We start from the raw sequence: 25,294 nt of genomic DNA on the forward strand, positions 1-25,294 counted from the left end.
TGTAACGGTCACCACTGTTTACGACCTTCCATCCACCCACAACAGCTCATCTGACACTCCAACCATCCAACAGACATCCCATTTCCCAGAATAACGAGACTTGCTCTGTGTTCTGGTTTCAAATGCAATACAACTTTAATGGTTAGCTCTCAAGTTTATATACAGTTCAAGCATGAAAGGAACAATCAAACTCTCCACCCACACATCACACCCTGGGGGGCTTCAATACACCTTCAAATGGCTAATTGCTAAAAATTCCAGACTTCTCGGTCTATAATTAACATGACCTAATCACTGCACCTGAGAAGTCACATTCCTTCATTAACAGAATTCAAACAAAACACCATCACACAATGATTTCTTCTCAATCCACATCTTTAGACAGACGGTCCGTCTCCGACAGAAAGGTATTCACCTCTGAGCATCAATAGGCTTTAAACAGTGTTATCACACAATGAAAGGCCTTCCAAGAGCCAGCCTCATTTAACATGTCAACAGTCTACACAGAGAGATGAGTCATAGAATAAACCAACACTTTGCAATATCTCCTGCAATATGAACTATCAGTAGTGTCCCCTGTCCTGTAAATTAGGATATAATTTCTCAGTCACCCTATGGCCCCATCGGACATAAGGTGACCCTAGACATAAGACTCCTTGGTGACGCCGATACAGGAGTACCCCTCATCCTTCCAAAGTCTCTGTTTGTCGCGGGTCATTCCGTTACACAGGGCGGTTGCACTACAGCCCCATTGAACTGCATTATCGCATTCAGTGTCAGCAACATTCTGTTTAAGCACAGCACCGTGGCCGTGGCATGTGTACAGCTGGTAGCAGTTGTATGTTTAGGGCTGGATTCACGTAGATCCGCGCATTTTTACGGCGGTGTAGCGTATCGTATTTACGCTACGCCTCTAAGTTAGAGAGGCAAGTGCTGTATTCACAAAGCACTTGCCTCCTAACTTACGGCGGCGTAGCGTAAATGGGGCCGGCGTAAGCGTGCCTAATTCAAATGGGGCGTCGTGGGCGTGTTTTATTTAAATTGATGGTGACCCCACGTATTGCGCCGTTTGTGAAAGAATCCCAGTGCGCATGCTTGAAATTCCGCCGCAAATCGTCATTGCTTTCGACGTGAACGTAAATTACGTCCAGCCCTATTCACGAACGACTTACGCAAACGACGTAAAAAATTAACAAATTAACAAAATAGCGCCAGGCGTACGTACGTTTGTGAATCGGCGTATGTAGGTCATTTGCATATTCTACGCCAAAAACAACGGAAGCGCCACCTAGCGGCCAGCGTAAATATGCACCCCAAGATACGACGGTGTAAGAGACTTACGCCAGTTGGATCTTATGCCGCGTACAGACGGTCGTTTTTTGTGATGAAAAAAAACGACGTTTAAAATCATGAAATAAAACAACGTTTTTGAAACTTCATTTTCAGAAACGACGTTGCCTACACACCATCGTTTTTCCAAAATGCTCTAGCAAAGCGCGGTTACTTTCACCACTCTTTTTTTCCATTGAAGCTCGCTTCATAACTAGCTTCTGAGCATGCGCGTTGTTTTAAACGTCGTTTTGCCCACACACGGTCATTTTTTGTGAAACAAAAAACGACGTTTTGAAAAAAGACACAAAAAATTCAAGCATGTTCGAATTTTTTTTTTTGTCGTTTTTCAGAAGACATAAAACAACGTTTTCCCCCCACACACGGTCATTTTAAATGACGTTTTTAAAAACAAATTTTTTTTTCATCACAAAAAACGACCGTCTGTACGCGGCATAAGGCTAATGTCAGCGTATCTTGCTTTCTGAATACAGAAAAAAGATAAGCCGGCGCAGCTTTGAATTTATGCGGCTTATCTATAGATACGCCGGCGTAAATTCTTGCTGAATCTAGCCCAATGTGTGTAAACAGGGGGTCAGTAAAACCATGGCTCAACCACCCGGTTTTACTTCCCCCAGACACATGTGTGAACAAGCCCCAAGGATCCTCTGAAACGGAACGGAGCCCACTTCAATCAGCAGAGGATCCATGAGCAGATCCCTTCCTGAATCAGAGCTGAACAGGATGGATGTCAGTTTTTTACATCTGTCCCCGTTTCTGTTTGTGGCAGGAGACACAGGAGGACCTGTGACAGCTCTATGGGTGGCTGGATGAAAACAGACTCCAGTGTCTATTTACTGTCTGGTTACATCAGGCTTTCTCCGATGTGTCACATTTAGGTCCAGATAAATGGAAAAGGCTTTTAAAACAAAAACTCCAGACCTGGAAGAATTCAGAGTTAGGGAGGTGTAAAAAGTCCATTTACATCAGCCTGTCCATAGGGCTGCATGGACTTTCCGATCAGGTCCCCCTAATAGGGCTGCATGGACTTTCCAATCAGATCCTCCTGATAGGGCTGCATGGACCTTTCCGATTAGGTCTTCCTGAAAAATTGAGAGGAGGACCTGAAAGAAATACCCATGTGTAAGGACCCCTGTAGGTCACCAAAATGCACTTCTTTCTGCACTCCTATGACCTGTATTCAGCTGACAGAGGGCTAAAGTCTGCAGTCGGCTGATGTAAAAAATATTGGTACTATGCAATTGGATGCCACAAACATTACACAATATGCAGGTAAATTAATACCGCCCCCTTCTTTACCCAACAGGGATTGGGGATGATAGGTAGGGGAAGTTGCAGCTTAACCTGTTTCAGCACTGGGCTGAACATACTCTGAATGAACTTAGGGGCTAGCTGGAGACAGTCCTTTTAAAAGATTAGGAGATGCAGTGTTTCCTGGGAATTGGAGGAGGAGTGTTCTCTCTAAAAGATGTTGGCCCGGATTCATGTAGCACTTACGACGACATATCTCGAAATACGCCGCGTAAGTGGAAATGTGCGCCGTCATATCTCTGCGCCATGCCCATAGAACTAGATACGCCTGAAAATAGGCTTCCTCCGACCGACGTAACTTTCCTACGTCGGCATATCTTGGCCGCATATTTACGCTGGCCGCCTCATTGCAAATATGCAGATGAGTGCGATACGCCGATTCACGAACGTACTTGTGCCCGGCGTATTAATATATGTGGTTTACGTAGGTCGTACATCCGGCGTAAAGTTAAGCCTCATAAAGCAGGTGTAAGTCATGTTAAGGTATGGACCAGGGAACAGCAGTTGTATTTTACGTTGTTTACGTAGTAGTACGTCAATGGGGCTGGGCGTAGGTTATGTTCACGTCAAAGACAGTGAGCCGTCGTATCTTAGGGAGTATATTCAACATGATTCTGAGCATGCGCACTGGGATACGTCCACGGGATGGCGCATTCGCCGTTCGTTCGGCCCATCATTTGCATGGGGTCACGGTTCATTTAAATGGATCACTCCCACTTCTACCTACTTTGAATTAGGCCGGCTTACGCCAATGAATTTACGTTACGCCGGCGCAACGTTGGGAGCAAGTGCTTTGTGAATACTGTGCTTGCCTCTCAGCGTTACGTCGGTGTAGCGCATTTGAGATGCGCTACGCTGGCAGAAATATGCGCCAAAGTATGTGAATCTGGCCCGCTGTCTTCAAAGACTTCTGGAATAAACGTTACTGGTGAGTGTAACTTGGGTTTTCAGAATTTGCCTCCTATTGACTTTAATGAGGTTTGTATTTACACCGGCAATGTTTGGGTTTTTAGATAGATTTGTGAAAGGTGCCCACAATTCAATCCCAAGCACATCCTCCCTCCCCCATCACTATGCAGCACAATGCTCTAAATTAAAACAAATAATGACATTATCCTGCAGGAAATTTTAATACATTGTCAATTTTACAAGTCAATGGGAATAATAATGGTGTCCTCAGTCAAATAAAATATTAACATGTATAATATTGTTTCTATATATTAGATATTTTTTAATAATGAACATTTCTAAAAAAAAACATCTTTATTTAGCCATTTATATAGAATTCTGATTTGTTTTTTCTTGTGCAGGTGGATTGATGAACCAAGTTTTGGAGACAAAACATATCACACACCAGAAGGTTCACACTGGAGAGAAGCCATATCAGTGTTCTGAATGTGAAAAATAATTTTCAACCAAGAGAGAGCTTTTTACACATTAGAGGGGTCACAGTGGAGATAAACCTTTTCAGTGTTCTGAATGTGACAAAACTTTTACACATAAAGATTATCTTGTGACAAAGCTGTTAAAACAAAGTCACACCTTATCAGTCACCAGATGATTCACATGGGAACGAAGCGTTATGAGTGTTCTGAATGTGAAACAGCTTTCTTAGAGAAGAGAGAACTTATCAAACACCAGATGATTCACACTGGAGAGAGGCCCTATGAGTGTTCTGAATGTGACAAAGCTTATACAGACAAGGAAGGGCTTAACAGACATCAGAACATTCACATTGAAGAGAAGCCATATGAGTGTTCTGAATGTGACAAAGCTTTTACACAGAAGTCAATCCTTATCTCACACCAGAGAATTCACACTGGAGAGAAACTATATCAGTGTTGTGAATGTGATAAAGAGTTTACAAGGAAGTCAGGTCTGATCAGACACCAGAGGAGTCACAGTGGAACAAGGCCGTATCAGTGTTCTGAATGTGACAAAGCTTTTATACAGAAGTCACACCTTATCACACACCAGAAGATTCATACTGGAGAAAAACAATATAAGTGTTCTGAATGTGACAAAGCTTGTATAACGAAGTCACACCTCATCATACACCAGAAGATTCATACTGGAGAAAAACAATATAAGTGTTCTGAATGTGATAAAGCTTTTACAGAGAAGTCACACCTTATCATACACCAGAGGATTCATACTGGAGAGAAACTATATCAGTGTTCTGAATGTGATAAAGCGTTTATATGGAAGTCAGATTTGATCATACACCAAAGTATTCACACTGGAGAGAGGCCGTATCTTTGTTCTGAATGTGACAAAGCTTTTATACAGAATTCACACCTTATCATACACCAGAGGATTCATACTGGAGAGAAACCATATCAGTGTTCTGAATGTGATAAAGCGTTTACAAGGAAGTCACACCTTATCAGACACCAGAGGATTCATACCGGAGAGAAACTTCATCAGTGTTCTGAATGTGATAAAGCTTTTACAGAGAAGTCACATCTTATCATACACCAGAGGGTTCACACTGGAGAGAAACCATATCAGTGTTCTGAATGTGATATAGAGTTTACAAGGAAGTCACAACTTATCATACACCAGAGGATTCATACCGGAGAGAAACTTTATCAATGTTCTGAATGTGATAAAGCTTTTACAGAGAAGTCACATCTTATCATCCACCAGAAGGTTCACACTGGAGAGAAACTATATCAGTGTTCTGAATGTGATAAAGAGTTTACAACAAAGTCGGGTCTAATCAAACACCAAAAGATTCACACTGGAGAGAGGCCGTATCAGTGTTCTGAATGTGACAAATATTTTACACAGAAGTCAATACTTATCGCACACCAGAGTGTTCACACTGGAGAGAAACAATATCAGTGTTCTAAATGTGATAAAGAGTTTACAAGAAAGTCAGGTCTGATCATACACCAGAGGATTCACACTGGAGAGAAGCCATTTCAATGTTCTGAATGTGACAAAGCTTTTACGGGTAATTCCGGGCTAATCAAACACCAGAGGATTCACAAGCCTTAGCTGCAGCGAGAAAACTTTTAAGGTAGCAGATTATTAATTTGACCCTGGAAACATTGTGTGATGTTAAGAGTAACTATGCACTATGTATGTCATTATTGATTTTGCCCAATCTGTCATAAACCATTTTAGTCCCGGGGGACATTTCTCTCCTTTAACCCTTTGAGTCCCAGAGCATTTTTATTTCTGGCAATGTCTCAGTTCTGCACATTATAGCTTTAGCATTTGTAGTCTACCCAAATGTACACATCACCAGATTTTCGGGACTGATAGGCCTCGTACACACGACCGAGAAACTCGTCGTAAATGGAACATCGTTTTCCTCGACGAGTTCCTTGTCAGGCTTGTTGAGAATCTTGACAAGCTTTCTTTGTGTACACACTGTCAAGACAAAATCTCGTTGTTCTCAAACGTGGTGACGTTCAACGCGTATGACAGCACTATAAAGGGGAAGTTCGATTTCATTGGCACCACCCTTGGGGCGGCTTTTGCTAATCTCGTGTTGCCGCGTGTTAGTAAAGGTTTGGTGAGAGACAATTTGCGCTTTTCAGTCTGTTACAGCGTGACGAATGTGCTATCTCCATTACGAACGCTACTTTTACCGAAGGTGTGCTCCCGTCTCATACTTTATTCTGAGCATGCACAGGTTTCTAAGCATACATACGAAAGTGTTTCTCGTCGTAAACCAGCCCGATGAGAAACACGATGAGAAAATTGAGACTCCTGACGAGGAAAAAGAGAACTTGTTCTCTTTTTATTTTCTCGTCGAGTTCCACGACAGTTTTCTTGACAAAAAACATTCACACGACCGTTTTTCTCGGGAAAAAAAAGCTCTGCCACCAAGTTTCTTGATGGATTCTGTCGAGGAAAACGGTTGTGTGTACGAGGCCATAGGGCTTTAACTACCTTAGCTCCAGAAGGTTTCACACCCTTCATGACCAGAGCATTTTATTTTTGCCATTTGGCACAGTGCTACTTATTTTTGATTATATTAATAAAAAAAAAACGGAATATTTTGAAAAAAAAACGCTAATTTCTACTTTCTGCTATTAAACATATCCAATAAAATAAAATGTCTTCATATAGTTTGGCAAAAATGAATTCTACTACATTTCGTAGGTAAAAAAAAAATCATAATAAATGCATATTAATTTGTGTTTGTGAAATTTATAGCATCTACAAGCTATGGAATATTGGAAAATTGATCAATCCTGATGTACTGATGGCTTATCTAAATTCTTGGGGCTCCTAAAATGCCGGGACAGTACAAATACCCCCCCCCCCCAAAGGACCTATTTTTGGAATGTACACAATCTGAGGTATTTAGTAGGAGTCATGGCAAGTTTTTTGAAGTTGTAATTTTTCATCACAATTTTTAGGGAAAATTAAGAAATTAAAACTTTTTTTTTATATATCCTGTCACCAGCACAGTACAGCACCATCATATGACTGATGTGACCGTGATTAAGGACACTGACTGGTGACAGTATGTTAAAAAAAAAACTTTAAAATATGTATTTTTTTTTTAAACATTTTAAACAATTCATTTTATTTTTTAAGCTTTTTTTCTACATTCTTTCTTTAGAGAAGTTCAGTGACACTGTACTACTCTTGGAGGGAGGAGATTTGATCAGGGATTGCCTTTTGTGACACTTTGGTTTGGTGTTACAGCGATGTTTTGAACTGTCATGACTGGATTACATTCATATCTATTGTGTGTTGTGATTGGCCCACAGCTATCACATGGTACAGGGTGCTGTGAATGGCTCAGGTACCATGTGATAGCTGTGGGACAATCACTGCATCACTACAGGATATACAGCTGTTATGAATGAATTGATTCATAACAGCTTTGTTGACATTGTGATAACGTGGATGGTTACTGGAAATATGCTGTGTCTTGTGGATACGGCGGTCACTGTAGTGGAGCACTGCACACCCCAGGGGGCACACCAGTACACATGTGCTAAATGATACACGTCACTTAGCATGTAGCTGTCACCCCCCCGCAGTATATGTACTTCAGGTGGTCGTCAACTGGTACATTTGATAGGAAATTTAGCTACATATATTTTTATTTCCTGGGTTTTTATTGGGAATACATTGGAAACATTTTAATTTTTTTCAGTATTTTATTCCAAAGCTGCAACCTAATCTCTTATATTTCACAACAAATATGAGTATGGTATTGTGTTTGTGTGCTAAAATAAATTTTAGTGTGTTTTTTTTTGTTTTCTGAAAATCTGCATTTGATAAACGGCGTCACAAATATTGTGTGACTTAAAAAATTGCAACAGCCACCATTTTATTCTCCAGTGCCTCTGATTTCAGAAAATATTTAATTAATTTTATAGCAAGCATTGTTGATTTTAACAGCATTAAAAAATATTTCTACGGGCAGCAAGTCCAGTCCTACTTTAAATTTTCAGCATTGTGATTTTGATTGAAAATTACTGTCTTAGTAACACTGTTCATAAAATTCATTTTATATATATATATATATATATATATATATATATATATATATATATATATATATATATATATATATATATATATATATATATATATATATATATATATAATATAGAGAGCTTTCTTTTGGTGGTATCTATTTGCCATTGTGTGTTTTATTTCTTTACTATACAATATAAATGGAAAAATACTGAACATTTTTGTTTTCTTTAGTTTCTGCTATAAAACGTTACAAATAAATCTTTCTTCATAAATGTTGCCAAATGTATTTTGCTGCATTTATTTGCTCAAAAACTAATCAGTGTCTATTATGTATTCTGTGTGAGAGTTATCGAGTCTACAGACTATGGTGAATATATATGAAATGTAACATCCCCGATGTTCTGATTGTCCATCTCATTTTATTGAGGTTCTAAAATTCCAGGACATTACAAATATCACCGAAATGACACATTTTTGGAAAGTAGACCGTCCAAGCTCTTCAGTAAGAAGTATGATGAGTTTATTTGAAGTTGTAATCGTTTGCCACATTTTTCTTGAAAATGAAGAAAGTAAATAAAATTAGATTTTCTTAAACAAAGTTGTCACTTTAACAAGTTATTTCTCACACATGGCACAGGAATCCTTACACTTACACCCCAAAACACATTCTTCTACTCCCCCTGAGTACGGGGATACCACATGTGTGAAATGTTTTTGCCTCCTAGATGCATAAAGGGGCCCAAAATCCAAGGAGCACCTTTTTAGGATTTCTAAAGTACATACATTTTGCATCAAATTTGCTGACTACCGATCACATTTAATGAGGTCCTGAAGTGACAGGATAGAAGAAACATCTACAGAATGAGGTATGGTGAGATCATAGTTTTTGGGAAAACAAAGAAACAAAATGAAATTGTAGAGTATTTTGTTTACTCACAGCTGTTGTATAATAACATATTTATCATACATAGTATTGGAATGAATAGAATTACACCCCAAAACATTCTCTGATGTTCCTCCTGAGTATGGGGATACCACATATTTCAGAAGACTAGATGCATAGAGGGTCTCAAAATCCAAAGAGCACCTTCAGGCTCACAAGGGACATACATTACACATCTATTTATCTCACTACCTATCACATGTCTGGGGTTCATGGAGTGTCAGGATAATAGGAACTATTGCGTCACAGGTCATGTGACTTTTTTCCCTTGGGAAAGTCACGTGACCTTTGACGCAATGCGTCGGGAGGAGCCGGTGACGACACTTCAGGTGTTTCGTTATCCTGGACTTGTAATGAGGAGGAGAGCTGCTTGCAATGCAAACCGATCGTTCAATATACATTTTTCATCACTGAGCAAATGTGAGTGTATTATTTCTTAGGCCTGGTACACACCATAGGATTGATCCGCGGATACGGTCCATTTTGATCCGATGGAGTGTACTCACCATCGGATCGAAATCCGCGCCGAAATCCCTTCGCGATGACGTGTCGCGCCGTCGCCACGATGATGACGCGGCGACGTGCGCGACGCTGTCTTATAAGGAATTCCACCGGACGGATTGATCCGGTGAGTCTGTACAGACCAGCGGATCAATCCGTTGGGATGGACTCCAGCAGATAGATTTGTTAGCATGTCTACAAATTTTTATCCGCTGGAAATCCATCCCAGGGGATAAAAATCCGCGGAAACAGATCCGCTGGATCGTACACACCAGGGGATCTATCCGCTGGAGCCGGTCCACGGATCAATTCCAGCGGATGGATCCTCTCGTGTGTATGGGGCCTAACTGAGTAAAAGTAATCGGCACTTAACAATCTTACGTGATGATATTTTATTTATTTTGAGTAAATTTTAATCCAGAGGAATTAATTACCTTTGGAGAACTTCAGGCAAACCTTTGAGCCATTACCTGGAATCAAAGTACACATGAGCTGATCTTTGTGAGGATTTCTATCTGAAAGTGCCATTTGACCCAAAGGGGTCTGATTGGAAGGTGAGCCGGCACTCCACACTGAGGCGGTGGTGACTATGGGCCTGATTTACCAAGCCTTTACTCCATGACTCATGGAGTAAAAGCAGGAGTAGCAGCCGTTTGGCCATTTACTAAAGAAATACGCTGCTAGTGCAGTGTATTTCCCTAGTTACTAATGTGCTCCGTGCGCCCAGGAGAGGGTGCATTGTGCACCAGTACAGACCTGGCGCACGGCACATTAAACTATAAATTGCGGGGGTTTGGGCGGGAGTTTATTAAGGGGGGAGGTGGGGGGATGCAGGGGAAATGAAGTGACATGTGTTTTGAAGTGTTTGGCGGGCCGAATTGAAAGGGAAAGTGTTTTTTGAAAACAGATCCCCGTACGCTTGCACAGTGCGCCTGAACCTCGGGAGGTTCATTTGCATACTGGGCATGCGCAGAGAGAAAAGTCAGGGATTCCCGTGCGCCTTGTCAGTACGCCGTGAAAATCTTGGTAAATACCAAGCGGCGTACCCGTGAATGCGCTGCGTGACGCGGCGCACGGGAATCTCCGAGCTGTTTTCAGCCCTGAAGGGGAACTCGGCGCCAAATTTCAAACTTGAAATCGGCGCGGGTCCCCCTTCAGGGCTACATTAGGCTCTTAGGCTTGGTCCGGAACGTGAGGGGTTAAACCCGCGCCGATTCGGCGCGGGGGTCCCCCCCAGATCCAAACCAAGCCCTCATCCCAAGCATGCAGTCTGGCCCGGACAGGAATGGGGGAGGGGACGAGCGAGCGCCCCCCCCCCTCCTGAGCCGTACCAGACCGCATGCCCTCAACATGGGGGAGTGTGTGCTGTGGGGGAGGGGGGCACTGCCCCCCCACCCCACAGCACTCTTGCCCCCATGTCGATAGGGACAAGAGCCTCTTCCCGACAACCCTTGCCATTGGTTGTCGGGGTATGCGGGCGGGGCTAATCGGAATCTGTGAGCTCCCTTTAATAAGGGGGCCCCCAGATGCCGGCCCCCCACCCTATGTGAATGAGTATGGGGTACATCGTACCTCTACCCATTCACATGGGGGAAATGTAAAGTAAAAAAAAAACACCACACAGAATAAAATATTTTATTAATCTGCTCCGGAGCCCCCCCTTTCTTCTTTAGCTCTCTTAGAAGGGGGGGTTTCTTCTCTCCCGATCTTCCGCCGGGACCCTGGGCTTCGGTGATTTCTGCCGGGGGAGGGCGCCATCCCTCGGTCCTCTCCGGAGCCTTCCGCCGGATGCCCCCACCCCATTTAAGCTCTTTTTCATTAGGGAGGGGCATCCGGACTTCGGGGTCTTCTGCCGGGGGATGGCGCCTATCCCCCGGTCTTTCCGGTGCCTTCCGCCAGGGTTCCGGTCTTCCTGGTCTTCTGCCGGGGGTGCGCCAACTCCCCGGTCTTTTCTCTTCTGTCTTCTCTGCTCCCTCTTCTGCCTGGCTCCCCCGCGGAGCCAGGGCTTTCTTCCGTCTTCTTTCTTCTCCCTTCCTTCTTCTGCCTGTCTCCTCCGGGAGCCCAGGGCTTGTCTCCGCTGTCTTCTCCCTTCTCTTCCATTGGATGTTGACACGACGAGGTCCGGCGCTGGAATGCCGTCTGAGCAGTGGGCATGGACTTATATAGGGCAATGCCACCATGTGACCTCAACCCATGTGACATCACATTCCCATCATGCCCAGGGAATGTGATGTCACATGGGTTGAGGTCACATGGTGGCATTACCCTATATAAGTCCATGCCCGCCGCTGACACGGCATGTCAGCGCGGAACCTCGTCGTGTCAACATCGAATGGAAGAGAAGGGAGAAGACAGCGGAGACAAGCCCTGTGCTCCCGGAGGAGACAGGCAGAAGAAGGAAGAGAGAAGAAAGAAGACGGAAGAAAGCCCTGGCTCCGCGGGGGAGCCAGGCAGAAGAGGGAGCAGAGAAGACAGAAGAGAAAAGACCGGGGAGTTGGCGCACCCCCGGCAGAAGACCAGGAAGACCGGAACCCTGGCGGAAGGCACCGGAAAGACCGGGGGATAGGCGCCATCCCCCGGCAGAAGACCCCGAAGTCCGGATGCCCCTCCCTAATGAAAAAGAGCTTAAATGGGGTGGGGGCATCCGGCGGAAGGCTCCGGAGAGGACCGAGGGATGGCGCCCTCCCCCGGCAGAAATCACCGAAGCCCAGGGTCCCGGCGGAAGATCGGGAGAGAAGAAACCCCCCCTTCTAAGAGAGCTAAAGAAGAAAGGGGGGGCTCCGGAGCAGATTAATAAAATATTTTATTCTGTGTGGTGTGTTTTTTTTACTTTACATTTCCCCCATGTGAATGGGTAGAGGTACGATGTACCCCATACTCATTCACATAGGGTGGGGGGCCGGAATCTGGGGACCCCTTTATTAAAGGGGTCTCTCAGATTCTGATAAGCTCTCCGCCCGCATACCCCGACAACCAACGGCCAGGGTTGTCGGGAAGAGGCTCTTGTCCCTATCGACATGGGGGCAAGAGTGCTTTGGGGTGGGGGGGCAGTGCCCCCCTCCCCCACAGCACACACTCCCCCATGTTGAGGGCATGTGGTCTGGTATGGCTCAGGAGGGAGGGGGGCGCTCGCTCGTCCCCACCCCCATTCCTGTCTGACCAGACTGCGTGCCTGGGATAAGGGCTTGGTTTGGATCTTGGGGGGGGGGGGGGGCACGCTATTTTTTTGGGCCCCGGTTTAACCCCTTATGTTCCAGACCAAGCCTAAGAGCCTGGTATGCACCTGGAGGGAACCCACCTTATTTTTTTTGGGGGGGGTCTGGAGTTCCCCTTCATGAACAGCGATCTGTCATTTACACATGTCAGTCCCATCCCCCCCCCCTACAGTTAGAACACACCCAGGGAACATATTTAACCCCTCCCTCGCACCTAGTGTTAACCCCTTCCCTGCCAGTGGCATTTTTTGAGTAAGCAATGCATTTTTTACAGCACTGATTGCTAGAAAAATGCCAATGGTTCCAAAAAAGTGTTCGATGTGTCCGCCATAATGTCGCAGTACCGATAAAAATCGCTGATCGCCCCAATAACTAGTTAAAACAACAAAAAAAAAAAATTTGTAGACGCTATACCTTTTGCAAAAACCAAACACTAAACGCTATTTGCGATTTTTTGGAACCAAAAAGATGTAGAATACGTATCGGCCTAAACTGAGGGGTTTTTTAGTTTTTTGAATATATATTTTTGGGGATATTTATTATAGCAAAAAGTAAAAATAATTTTTACATATGTGGGCGGGACTTACGCAAGTCCCGCCCACATATATAAACATCGTTCAAACCACACATGTGAGGTATTGACGCGTGCGTTAGAGCGAGAGCAATACTTTTACCACTAGACTTTCTTTAAACTGGTAACCTGGAAAAAAAAATAAAAGGTCGCCTATGGGGATATTCACGGAATTCATTTTGGCCCCATTGCAGGAGTGTTTCCAATAGTAAAGCGTGACATGTAAGGTATCTATTTACTCAGTGTAACATCATCTTTCACATTATCCCCAAAAATTGGGCTCACTTTTGTGTTTTGTTAATTTTTAACCACTTGAGCCCGGACCATATTTCTGGTCAATGACCGGGCAAGTTTTTGTGATTCGGCGCGGCGTCGCTTTAACTGACAATTGCGCAGTCGTGCGACGTGGCTCCCAAACAAAATTGGCAACCTTTTTTTTCACACAAATAGATTATTAAATGTGCGTGTTTACTTCTGTCTTTAACACCTCCCCTTCAGGCTGGAAAGCATCAGATCAGGGGAAACAAAAAAAAAAAGCTCTCATTCCATTGCAGCTTGGTTCCTACATGTGTGATGAACTGAGCATGCTCAAACACTTAGAAAAAAAATATCCTTTCTTTTTAAAAGGTGAAAAACACTCATTGGATGCTCATAGAGCGTGGTTTGGGTTAATTGCAGGTGTGCCCAATTACAAGCTCACCCAAACTAGAGACTGCAATTTGTTCATGTGATTTCAATTGCTTCATTACTAGCACTGTTATAAAAAGCTTGGATCGATCAGTCCTCAGCTGCCCTCAGAAGGGGCAGGCTGGCAGAAATGCTGTTGCTAAACACAAATGTGGTTTGTTGCATGGGTTTTGTTTTATTTTGCCAATGGTTTTGGTTTATTTTTAAATAATGTTCACTTTGATGTATTTGTCTATGTGGCCTTATTTTATGAAAAATGTGTAAAGCTATGGTTAATTAGTATTTTGAAATGTATTTTTGTTTGTTTGTCTTTTTTTGCTTTCCTTGTTTTGTTGACCAATAAAAATTACTTTAAAATTGTTAAGTTTGTCTTTTGTTACTTTTTCATGCTACATATGTTGACAGCTGCAGCTGAACTAGGTTTGGGCCTAACAAATTATGTGTGATTTTTGTCTAAGCTTCTTTCCTGGTGTGTAATCATGAAATGTTTGCCATGTTTATTCTCCCTGACTTTAAAGACAAAAACTGGTAAGTATTTTATTTATTCTGCAGTGGTCCTCAGCCCTCAAGTACCCCCGACAGGACATGTTTTGGGGATTTCTCTTATCAAGAATTGCTGTCCAGACTATTTTAAAGCACATGTGCAAGATGAAGGAAAACCTGCAAACATGGCCTGTGGGGGGGGGGGGGGGTTGCTATTGGTGGACAGGCTTGACGTGCTGATTTACAGCACTGTGCTTAAATCTAGCGCAAGGCAATCCTATTCAAATTGTGGGTGTTTGAGGGAAGCCAAGTGAGTGTTAGAACCCCTGCTTTGTGTTTTTTTATTTTTGTGTTGAGCTTTGTGTCCCTTTTCTTAAAATTGGCTTCACTTCCTGTCACACAGCTGAACAGGAAGTGAGGTTAAAACCCTACCAGTGTCATTTCTTGGGGACACCGGTCAATCTAACTAGTGTCCCCATTAAGCAAATTGCACTCCAGCACTGCTGTGTACACCCCAAATCATGGGTCTTCAAACTACGGCCCTCCAGTTGTTCAGGAACTACAATTCCCATCATGCCTAGTCATGTCTGTGAATGTCAGTGCATTACAAGGCCTCATGGGATGTGTAGTTCTACAACAGCTGGAGGGCCGTAGTTTGAGGATCCCTGCCCCAAATGATTATTTAGTTTGGGGTTTAGTAAAGGCAAAGCCACTCTGCAGTACAAGCATAGTTGCTGAAAATCTGAGAGGAAGCACTGATGGTTTTAACATCCAATCCTGTAGAAGCAAAGTTGTTTTGTTTTCTTCCTTGCTTTGCACTTGTAGGAGTGGATTTGCCTTTAGTAAATGGACCCCAAAGTCCAAGATCCCTAATAATTTGGGGTGTACACAGCAAAATGCTAGAGTGCAATTTACATAATGGGAAACTATTTAGATTGATCTCTGTGTCCACAAGAAAATATATTAGTAAGGTTTTACCCTCACTTCCTGTTTGGCTATGTGACAGGAAGTGAATGAATTAGAAAGGGTGAAGACACCTCACAAATGTTGTCACTATCAGGGGTGCAGACATCCCCAAAAAATGAGCAGATAATACTTATTTGCAAATTAATAATTTTTTAGTTAACATTGGGTGGGGTGCTCTAACACACACATTCCTACATATTAGCAACGCTCTATCCTGGCCTATTGGCATGGTTATATTTTCTTAGGGCTCTCAATAAAACTCTATGAAATTTGTGCTTAAACTAGAACCAGGGGCGGACTGACAACTCATGGGGCCCCCGGGCAATAGAAGATTATGGGGCCCCTCTGGCTTACAGATGACCACCACGCCAGGAGGTAGTGCAGAGGCGGGCAGCTAAAATCTTGGGATATTCACATTAAAAGCATGTCATTTTCGGACATATCAGGGACAGATCTAAAAAAAAAACAGATTTTTACATACTGTCCCTGGTTTTACTGAGCCTGGCAACCCGGATGGGGCCCCCTAGTGGCATGGGGCCCTCGGGCAGTGCCCAAGTGACTCAATGGTCAGTCCACCCCTGACAAGAACTATAATCAACAAGTTTTATTTTCTTTCATTTTGGATAGAGTGAGGGAGGGTTATAGGCCCTGTCAGTTTATTTTGTATTATCTGTGTCCAATTGGGGAGATTTGCCTTCACTTCCTGCCCCATAGCCAAACAGGAAGTGAGAGAAAAACTATGCAAATTAACCACTTCCCGCCCAGCCTATGGCCGATTTACGTCCGGGAAGTGGTTACACAATCCTGACAGGACGTCCTGCAGGATTTCATGCCGCACGCGCCTGTGGGGGCACGCAGCGCGGCGATCGGTGATGCGGGGTGTCAGTCTGACACCCTGCATCTCCGATCTCGGTAAAGAGTCTCTCACGGAGACGGAGACTCTTTACCACGTGATCAGCCGTGTCCAATCACGGCTGATCACGATGTAAACAGGAAGAGCCATCGATGGCTCTTCCTCACTCGCGTCTTACAGACGCCAGTATAGGAGAGCCGATCGGCGGCTCTCCTGACAGGGGGCGTTCGCGCTGATTGTTTATCAGCGCAGCCCCCCCTCGGATCACCACACTGGACCACCAGGGATGCCCACCCTGGACCACCAGGGTGTGCAAAAACAAAAAAAATATAGAACAAAAAAACAAAAAGCATTAAAAAATAAGAAAAAAGATGCCAATCAGTGCCCACAAATGGGCACTGACTGGGAAAATCAGTGCCACCCCACAGTGCCCATCCATGCACAGTGCCCACCTATCAGTGCCCACCTGTGCCACCCATAAGTATCCATCAGTGCCACCCATAAGTGCCGCCCATAAGTATCCATCAGTGCCACCCATAAGTGCCGCCCATCTGTGCCGCCCATGAGTGCCCATCAGTGCCGCCTATGAGTGCCCATCAGTGCCGCATAGCAGCGCCGCCAATCAATGCCACCTCATCTGTGCCGTCAGTACTACCTCATCGATGTCCATCAGTGCCATCTCATCGGGGCCCATCAGTGCCGCCATATCAGTGCCCGTAATTGAAAGAGAAAAACTTATTTACAAAAAAATTAACCTAAAAAAAGAAAAAGGTTTTTTTGTTTCAAAATTTGCAGTCTTTTTTTAGTTGTTGCGCAAAAAAAAAACACAGAGGTGATCAAATAACAACAAAAGAAAGCTCTATTTGTGGGGAAAAAAGGACGCCAATTTTGTTTGGGTACAGTGTTGTATGACCGCGCAATTGCCATTCAAAGTGCGACAGTGTTGAAAGCTGAAAATTGGCTTGGGCGGGAAGGTGCGTAAGTGCCTGGTATGGAAGTGGTTAAGGGAATCCAGTGCCCCCCCAGAACTAGTGTGTGGGTCCCCTGAAAATTACTGGGCGGGGTTATACAAAAACAGGGTGTGACCTTGACAGGAAGGGGTTGGTCATTTTTCTATTAGGAGGTGCAGATATGTAGTCAGGCCTAGGGCAGAACCAAACCTTAATATACTACTGCATATTAGGGCTTATTTAGACCGGAACCGATTTACAGCGTGTTTTTATATTGTGGGAGGAAACCCACGCAGGCACAGGGAGAACATGCAAACTCCATGCAGATGCTGTCACGGGCGGGATTCGAACCAACGACTCTTTTGCTGCTAGGTCAAAGTGCTATACACTACACCACTGTGGTGAACGAACATGATTGCAGCTGAAAGCATGAGATCTTTTTTTTTTTTTTTCAATACCATGCTTTCCAGCCTTATTGACCCCGCCTCTCTCCATAAAGAGGACCTGTCACACACTAGTCCTATTACAAGGGATGTTTACATTCCTTGTAATAGGAAGAAAACTGATCATTTTTTTTTTATTTTTTTATTTCAGTGTAAAACATTATAAAACTAAATAAAAATAAATAAGAAAACCCCAAAAAAAAAATTTAAAGCGCCCCGTCGCGACGAGCTCGCGCACAGAAGCAAACGCATACGCGAGTAGCGCCCGCATATGAAAACAGTATTCAAACCACACAAGTGAGGTATCGCCGCGATCGTTAGAGTGAGAGAAATAATTCTAGCCCTAGACCTACTCTGCAACTCAAAAAATGCAACCTGTAGAATTTTTTAAACGTCGCCTATCGAGTTTTTTAAAGGGTAAAAGTTTGACGCCATGCCACGAGCGGGCGCAATTTTTAAGCGTGACATGTTGGGTATCATTTTACTCGGCGTAACATTATCTTTCACAATATAGAAAAAAATTGGGCAAAATGTATTGTTGTCCTATTTTTTAATTCAAAAAAGTGATTTTTATCCAAAAAAAGTGCGCTTGTAAGACCGCTGCGCAAATACGGTGTGACAAAAAGTATTGCAATGACTGCCATTTTATTCCCTAGGATGTCTGCTAAAAAAAAATATATAATGTTTGGGGGTTCTGATTAATTTTCTAGCCAAAAAATTGTGATTTTCACATGAAGGAGAGAAGTGCCAGAATTAACCCGGTGGGCAAGTGGTTAAAGTACTCATGGCTATAAAGAATAGAGGCATTGCTCATTAAAAAAAAAAAAAAAAAAAGGGGGTCCCTCCAAATTAAATTACCAGGCCCTTCAGGTCTGGAATGGATATTAAGGGGAACCCCGCCGTAAAAACCCCCCAAAAAAAAGACGTGCGGTTCCCGGCAAATATCCATTCCAGACCCTTCAGGTCTGGTGTGGATTTTAAGGGGAACTCCACCCCAAATTGAAAAAAAAAATGGCGTGGAGTCCCCCTAAAAATCCACACCAGACCCTTATCCGAGCACGTTGACCTGGCCGGCCGCAGAAAAGAGGGGGGGACAGAGTGCGGCCCCCCCCCTCTCCTGAACCGCACCAGGCCACATGCCCTCAACATGGGGAGGATGTCCCCATGTTGATGGGGACAAGGGTCTCATCCCCACAACCCTTGCCCGGTGGTTGTGGGGGTATGCGGGCGGGAGGTTTATCAGAATCTGGAAGACCCCTTTAACAAAGGGGACCCCCAGATCCTGACCCCCCCCCTGTGTGAAATGGTAATGGGGTACATTGTACCTCTACCATTTCACCCCAAAAAAAATGTCAAAGTGATAAAAATGACAGTAGCCGGTTTTTGACAAATCTTTTAATAAAGTCTTCTTTTCTTCTTTCCTTCGGGGTTCTTCCGCTGCTTCATTCTTCTCGTCAACATCTTGCCCGACGTCTTCTTCTATCTTCTCCGTCCGTCCTTCCGCCTTCTGGTCCCGCATCTTGCCCGTTGTCTTGTCCTGTCGCCTCCTCGTCCGCATCTTGGGTCTTCTGCGGTCTTCTTCTCGGTCCGCCGCCTTCTCGTCCCCTGCGTTTGAATTGTAATTGGCCGCCGTTTTCCCGCTCCTGGGACCCGCCCCCCTCTGACGCCACAAGTAAACTCCTTAGAAGGTCATGTGCGTCAGAGGGGGGCGGGGTCACATGAGTGTGACACGGCGGGAACTTCTTCTCCGGGCGGCGCGATTGAAATTGAATTCCCCCGCTGTGTGACGCTCTGCGACCCCGCCCCCCTCTGACGCACATGACCTTCTAAGGAGTTTACTTGTGGCGTCAGAGGGGGGCGGGTCCCAGGAGCGGGAAAACGGCGGCCAATTACAATTCAAACGCAGGGGACGAGAAGGCGGCGGACCGAGAAGAAGACCGCAGAAGACCCAAGATGCGGACGAGGAGGCGGACGGAGAAGACAACGGGCAAGATGCGGGACCAGAAGGCGGAAGGACGGACGGAGAAGATAGAAGAAGACGTCGGGCAAGATGTGGACGAGAAGAAAGAAGCAGCGGAAGAACCCCGAAGGAAAGAAGAAAAGAAGATTTTATTAAAAGATTTGTCAAAAACCGGCTACTGTCATTTTTATCACTTTGACATTTTTTTTGGGGTGAAATGGTAGAGGTACAATGTACCCCATTACCATTTCACACAGGGGGGGGGTCAGGATCTGGGGGTCCCCTTTGTTAAAGGGGTCTTCCAGATTCTGATAAACCTCCCGCCCGCATACCCCCACAACCACCGGGCAAGGGTTGTGGGGATGAGACCCTTGTCCCCATCAACATGGGGACATCCTCCCCATGTTGAGGGCATGTGGCCTGGTGCGGTTCAGGAGAGGGGGGGGGGCCGCACTCTGTCCCCCCCTCTTTTCTGCGGCCGGCCAGGTCAACGTGCTCGGATAAGGGTCTGGTGTGGATTTTTAGGGGGACTCCACGCCATTTTTTTTTTCAATTTGGGGTGGAGTTCCCCTTAAAATCCACACCAGACCTGAAGGGTCTGGAATGGATATTTGCCGGGAACCGCACGTCTTTTTTTTTTTTGGTTTTTACGGCGGGGTTCCCCTTAATATCCATTCCAGACCTGAAGGGCCTGGTAATTTAATTTGGGGGAACCCCTACACATTTTTTTGTTTGTTTTATGAATGAATCCCTTTAGAATTGTCAGAGCCGACAATTCATTATAGCCGCGTGTGAATTTTTAAATGACTTTTTTCCTTCAGAATGTCACTTTGTGCAGGGGGAGTTCTAAGTGCGGGAAAAATGCGCTATTTCACATGCTGACATTACACCCCCCCTAGGTACGAAATTTAAAGGAATATTTCACTTTTATTGTTTCACTTTAAGAATTATTAATTTCACTGCTCCCGAAAAAACGGCCGTTTTAAAAAATAAAAAAATCATTGATACATGTTCCCTGGGGCAGGACTGAGGTCCCCAAACACTTTTTAGGACAAAACTTGCAGATTAGCCTTTAAAATGAACACTTTTGATTTCTCCCATAGACTTCTATAGGGAGTTCGGCGCGGCTTTACATATTAGTTTCAATGCGCCGGCTGCTACGCTGGTTCATGCGCCTGATTAAGCCTCCACCCGGAGTACTAATTAATGCATGAACCAGCGCAGCGCACATAGCTTAGTAAATCAGGCCCTATGTCTGCACTTTTATTATTTTCGGCAAAGACTATCACGGAGCATGGATTGTTTTTCATTCAACATAAAGTTTTTTTCAGCAATTATATTTTTCATTTGGACTTTTTTGTGTATGTTTTTGTAGTATCATTTAGATCTTAGTCACTGTGTAATATATAATATGTTTGAACTTTAGCGCACTATTATTTTAATTTAACAATATAAGAGTGAGTGAGTGAGTGAGTGAGTGAGTGAGTAACTTGTATAGCGCAACAAATGCAAACTAAATCGCCTCAAGGCGCTTCCCGTCCAGAGTCGTGCCGGTCCTTTAGAAGAGGTGGGTCTTTAGTTTTTTCCTAAAGGCCTGATGGTCTTCTCCAAGCGGATTGTAGAGCATTCCAGAGCCGTGGTCCTTGGACCGAAAATCTACGTTCTTCCTTCGATTTGTAGCGGGATTTAGGAATTTGGAGAAGGTTTTGGTCGGTTGACCGGAGAACGCGCTTGGTGACGTAGGGTTTTATTTTCTCGCTTAAGTATTGGGGATCGTTCCCCTGTATACATTTGTGGGTGAGGTAGAGTGTCTTGAATGTCACCCGATCCTGTACGGGCAGCCAGTGGAGGGACCTCAAGGCCGGGGAGACTGATTCCCACGGCTTTTTACCTGTTACCAGTCTGGCTGCCGTGTTCTGGACAACTTGTAAACGTGAAATCTGGTATTTTGGTAGTCCTAAATAGAGGGAATTTGCGTAGTCGAGTCGTGAGTTGATGATCTTTCCCACCACTACTGCTGTGTCCTCTTCTGGGATGAAGGGGATGAGTCTACGTAGCATTCGGAGCAGATGATGAGAACCGCTGACAACTGATCCTATTTGTGCATCCATCGTCATGTCAGAGTCAAAGGTGACTCCGAGACTTTTGGCTTTGTTGCTTGGTGCGATGGTTTGTCCGAGGATGGTGGGTGGTGTCCCTGTGGTCCTAGAAATGGATTTCCTATTTGCGTGAAGGGTGAGTAGTTCGGTTTTGGATCCGTTAAGTTTGAGGAAGCTTTCGGTCATCCAATTGTCAATCAGTGTAAGGCACTTTCCAAGTTCATGAAATTGGTCTTTTTTGTTGGTGATTCGAAGGTAAAGCTGCGTGTCGTCCGCATAGGAGTGGTAGCACAGGTCCTGTTTGCTGATGATTTTGAGGAGCGGGCGGATGTAGATGTTGAAGAGTACAGGTGAGAGGGGCGATCCTTGCGGGACTCCGCATGTAATGGTCCGTGTTTCTGATGTAAACCCTCCAAGTTTCACGGTCTGAGTGCGATTTTCAAGGAAAGATGCGAACCACGGTAGGGCCGCGTCGGAGACTCCTGCTACTTCTTTCAGTCGTGCGATCAGTATGTTGTGGTCTACCGTGTCGAAGGCTGCAATAAGGTCCAACTGCAGTTCTGTATGAAGAGAGAACGCTGGACGGGTGAGATAAGATCTGATCATTCATTATATTAGAAGGATAAAAGAAATTGTGGAAAGATAGAAGAGGGGCTAAACACCCTCCCAGAGGCCAGCATCCGGTGAGGCTAATTGCTGGGATCTGCTGGCTACTGGGAGACATCTGCTGGTAGACAAGGGGACTACACCCTTCAGGACCAGGAACAACAAAACCAGCAGATGATCCAGTTTCTGACGGGGAGCCTGTGTCAGATTTGGACACCGATCTCCCTCTAAATTTTGGCAACCATCTTTGGGTTCAGGAGAGCTATATATAATATGTGTCAGAAAGGGCTCCAGAGTAGGACGTGTGTATATAGGGATAATAAACCACTTAGTAGGGACAGCTCTGGAACAGACTCAGTCCATGAGTTGGGATTAGGTAAAAGAAGGATTGGGACTTTGAATGAGGTGTGCATGAGAAGACTCAAAGATAGGACAGTGTGATACGGATGTCTTTATTTGTCTAAAACACATAGCAGAGCATGCGATTTTGAATGTATACATAATAATAAACATACATGGCAATGAGCATAAAAAAGCATGATGCAAGAACCATAAACATTGTATAACAACTTATTCCTTGCATTGTTAAAAAAATCCTCATAAATAGAATCATTAACCCCGAGGTTAGTCCTAAAGCTGAAACATTGTAGCATCTGTGTTAGCCAGAGACGCCTTTCATGGCATTATTGCCAATCTTCAGGGGCCAATACGTAGTGGGGTAAGATCTGCAGAAGGACACAAGTATAATATGTAAGTTTTAGCATAACACCCAAATAATGGGAGACAGTGAGGCCGCGTACACACAAACAGTCAAAACCGATGAAAACGGACTGAAGGACCGTTTCATCGGTTAACCGATGAAGCTGACTGATGGTCTGATGTGCCTACAGACCATCGGTTAAAAAAATGATCGGGTCAGAACGCGGTGACGTAAAACACACTATGTGCTGAAAAAAACAAAGTTCAATGCTTCCAAGCATGCGTCGACTTGATTATGAGCATGCGCGGCCTTTTGACCGATGCCTTTGCATACTAACGATCGGTTTTGACCCATCAGTCAGGCGTCCATCGCTTCAATTTTAAAGCAAGTTCTCTTTTTTTTGACTGAAGGATAACTGACCGATGCGGGCCCACACACGATCGGTTTGGACCGATGAAACGGACCTTCAGTCCGTTTTCATCGGTTTTGACCGATCGTGTGTACGCGGCCTAAGAGAGATGGAAAAACGTCCAAAAAACTTACTCCTTTCCAGCATGTGAGGATGTGCAAACTGGAACGCATGGGTCGCGGAAATTGTCTGCAACCGGGAACTGAGGTAGGGCCAGTGGGAAAACCGAGAGCATAAACATGTATCCCAGATAAAAGTGTGTTCATCTGGCGGGTGCCGGGGGCTCCAATCAAAATGAGATAATTAATGACATTAGTAAAGTGGGGTATGGTGAAAGCCCTTAACCCAAGTAGTAACTGGGATAAATAAAGAGGCGTTTGTTACCCTGTATGGAGAGAAGGCCCCGTATATAGGTATGTGTAGAGCAGGATTAACCTGCAGCTGATCGCATGAGTGATGCTACATGTTTCAGCTTTAGGACTAACCTCGGGTTTAATGATTCTATTTATGAGGATTTTTTTCACAATGCGAAGAATAAGTTGTTATACAATGTTTATGGTTCTTGCATCATGCTTTTTTATCATTGCTCATTGCTATGTAGGTTTACTATTATGTATACATTCGAAATCGCATGCTCTGCTATGTGTTTTAGACAAATAAACGCATCCATATCACACTGTCCTATCTTTGAGTCTTCTCGTGCACACCTCATTCAAAGTCCCAATCCTTCTTTTTTCTACATATAACAGGGATGGAGATATATGTTTACATATTTCTCATTCAAAGTGCCAAAAAAAAACGAGTTGGGATTGGGGATGAGCCGAACACCCCCTAGTTCACTTCACAGTGGAACATGCGAACAGGCAAAAAATGTGTGCAAACACTGTTAAAGTCTATGGAACATGAACAGGAAAAAACAAGTGTTAATTTTTTTGGCTAATATGCAAGTTATTGTCATAAAAAGTGTTTGGGGACCCGGGTCCTGCCCCAGGAAACATGTATCAATGCAAAAAAAGTTTTAAAAATGGCCGTTTTTTCGGGAGCAGTGATTTTAATAATGCTAAAAGTGAAACAATAAAAGTGAAATATTCCTTTAAATGTCGTGCCTGGGGGGGGGTCTCCTTAGTCTGCCTGTAAAGTAGCGCATCTTTCCCATGTTTAGAACAGTATCACAGAAAAATGAAATTTCGAAAGGAAAAAGTCAATTAAAACTGATCACGGCTGTAATGAATTGCCGGTTATGCATAAAAAATTCATTGAAAAAAACTGCATGGGTTTCCCCCAGTCCATTACCAGGGGTCCGGTATGCATATTAATGTGAACTCCATAACAAAATTTGAAAATAAAATGGCATAGTGGTCCCCCCTAGTTCCATACCAGATCCGAGCATGCAACCTGCAGGCTGCAGGAAAAGGGGGATGAGAGAGTGCCCCCCCTTCTGAACAGTACAAGGCCACATGGCCTCAACATGGGGAGGGTGCTTTGAAGGGTTAATCCGACGACAAATCAGTCCTTATGGAGATCATAATAGTGCAAGGAAGGGGAGACTTGTGACAAGAGAAACTTCCATCCACCAATTGAGACACCCGAAAGGTAGTATTGTAGTCTCCTTACCACAGAAATATGACCGCTATCATGGCGGTCACTCCAGACACAGGGGTTTAGGTTCTCCCTATAGACCCACAGCTGGTGGCCGGGTAATGAAGATGTAAACGATATCTAGTATCTCAGGAAGATACAAACAGAAAGGACTCCATAGTGTAGTACTATTCATAAATTTAATGGACAAA

The 25,294-nt window shown here is 44.3% G+C and overlaps 1 pseudogene; it reads left to right on the top strand.

Moving 5' to 3' along the window:
* Nucleotides 1–25,294, top strand: part of LOC120928423 — a 367,954-nt pseudogene that overhangs the window by 302,591 nt on the left and 40,069 nt on the right.

This window comes from Rana temporaria, chromosome 2 (assembly GCF_905171775.1).
Source record: "Rana temporaria chromosome 2, aRanTem1.1, whole genome shotgun sequence".
Taxonomy (NCBI): domain Eukaryota; kingdom Metazoa; phylum Chordata; class Amphibia; order Anura; family Ranidae; genus Rana; species Rana temporaria.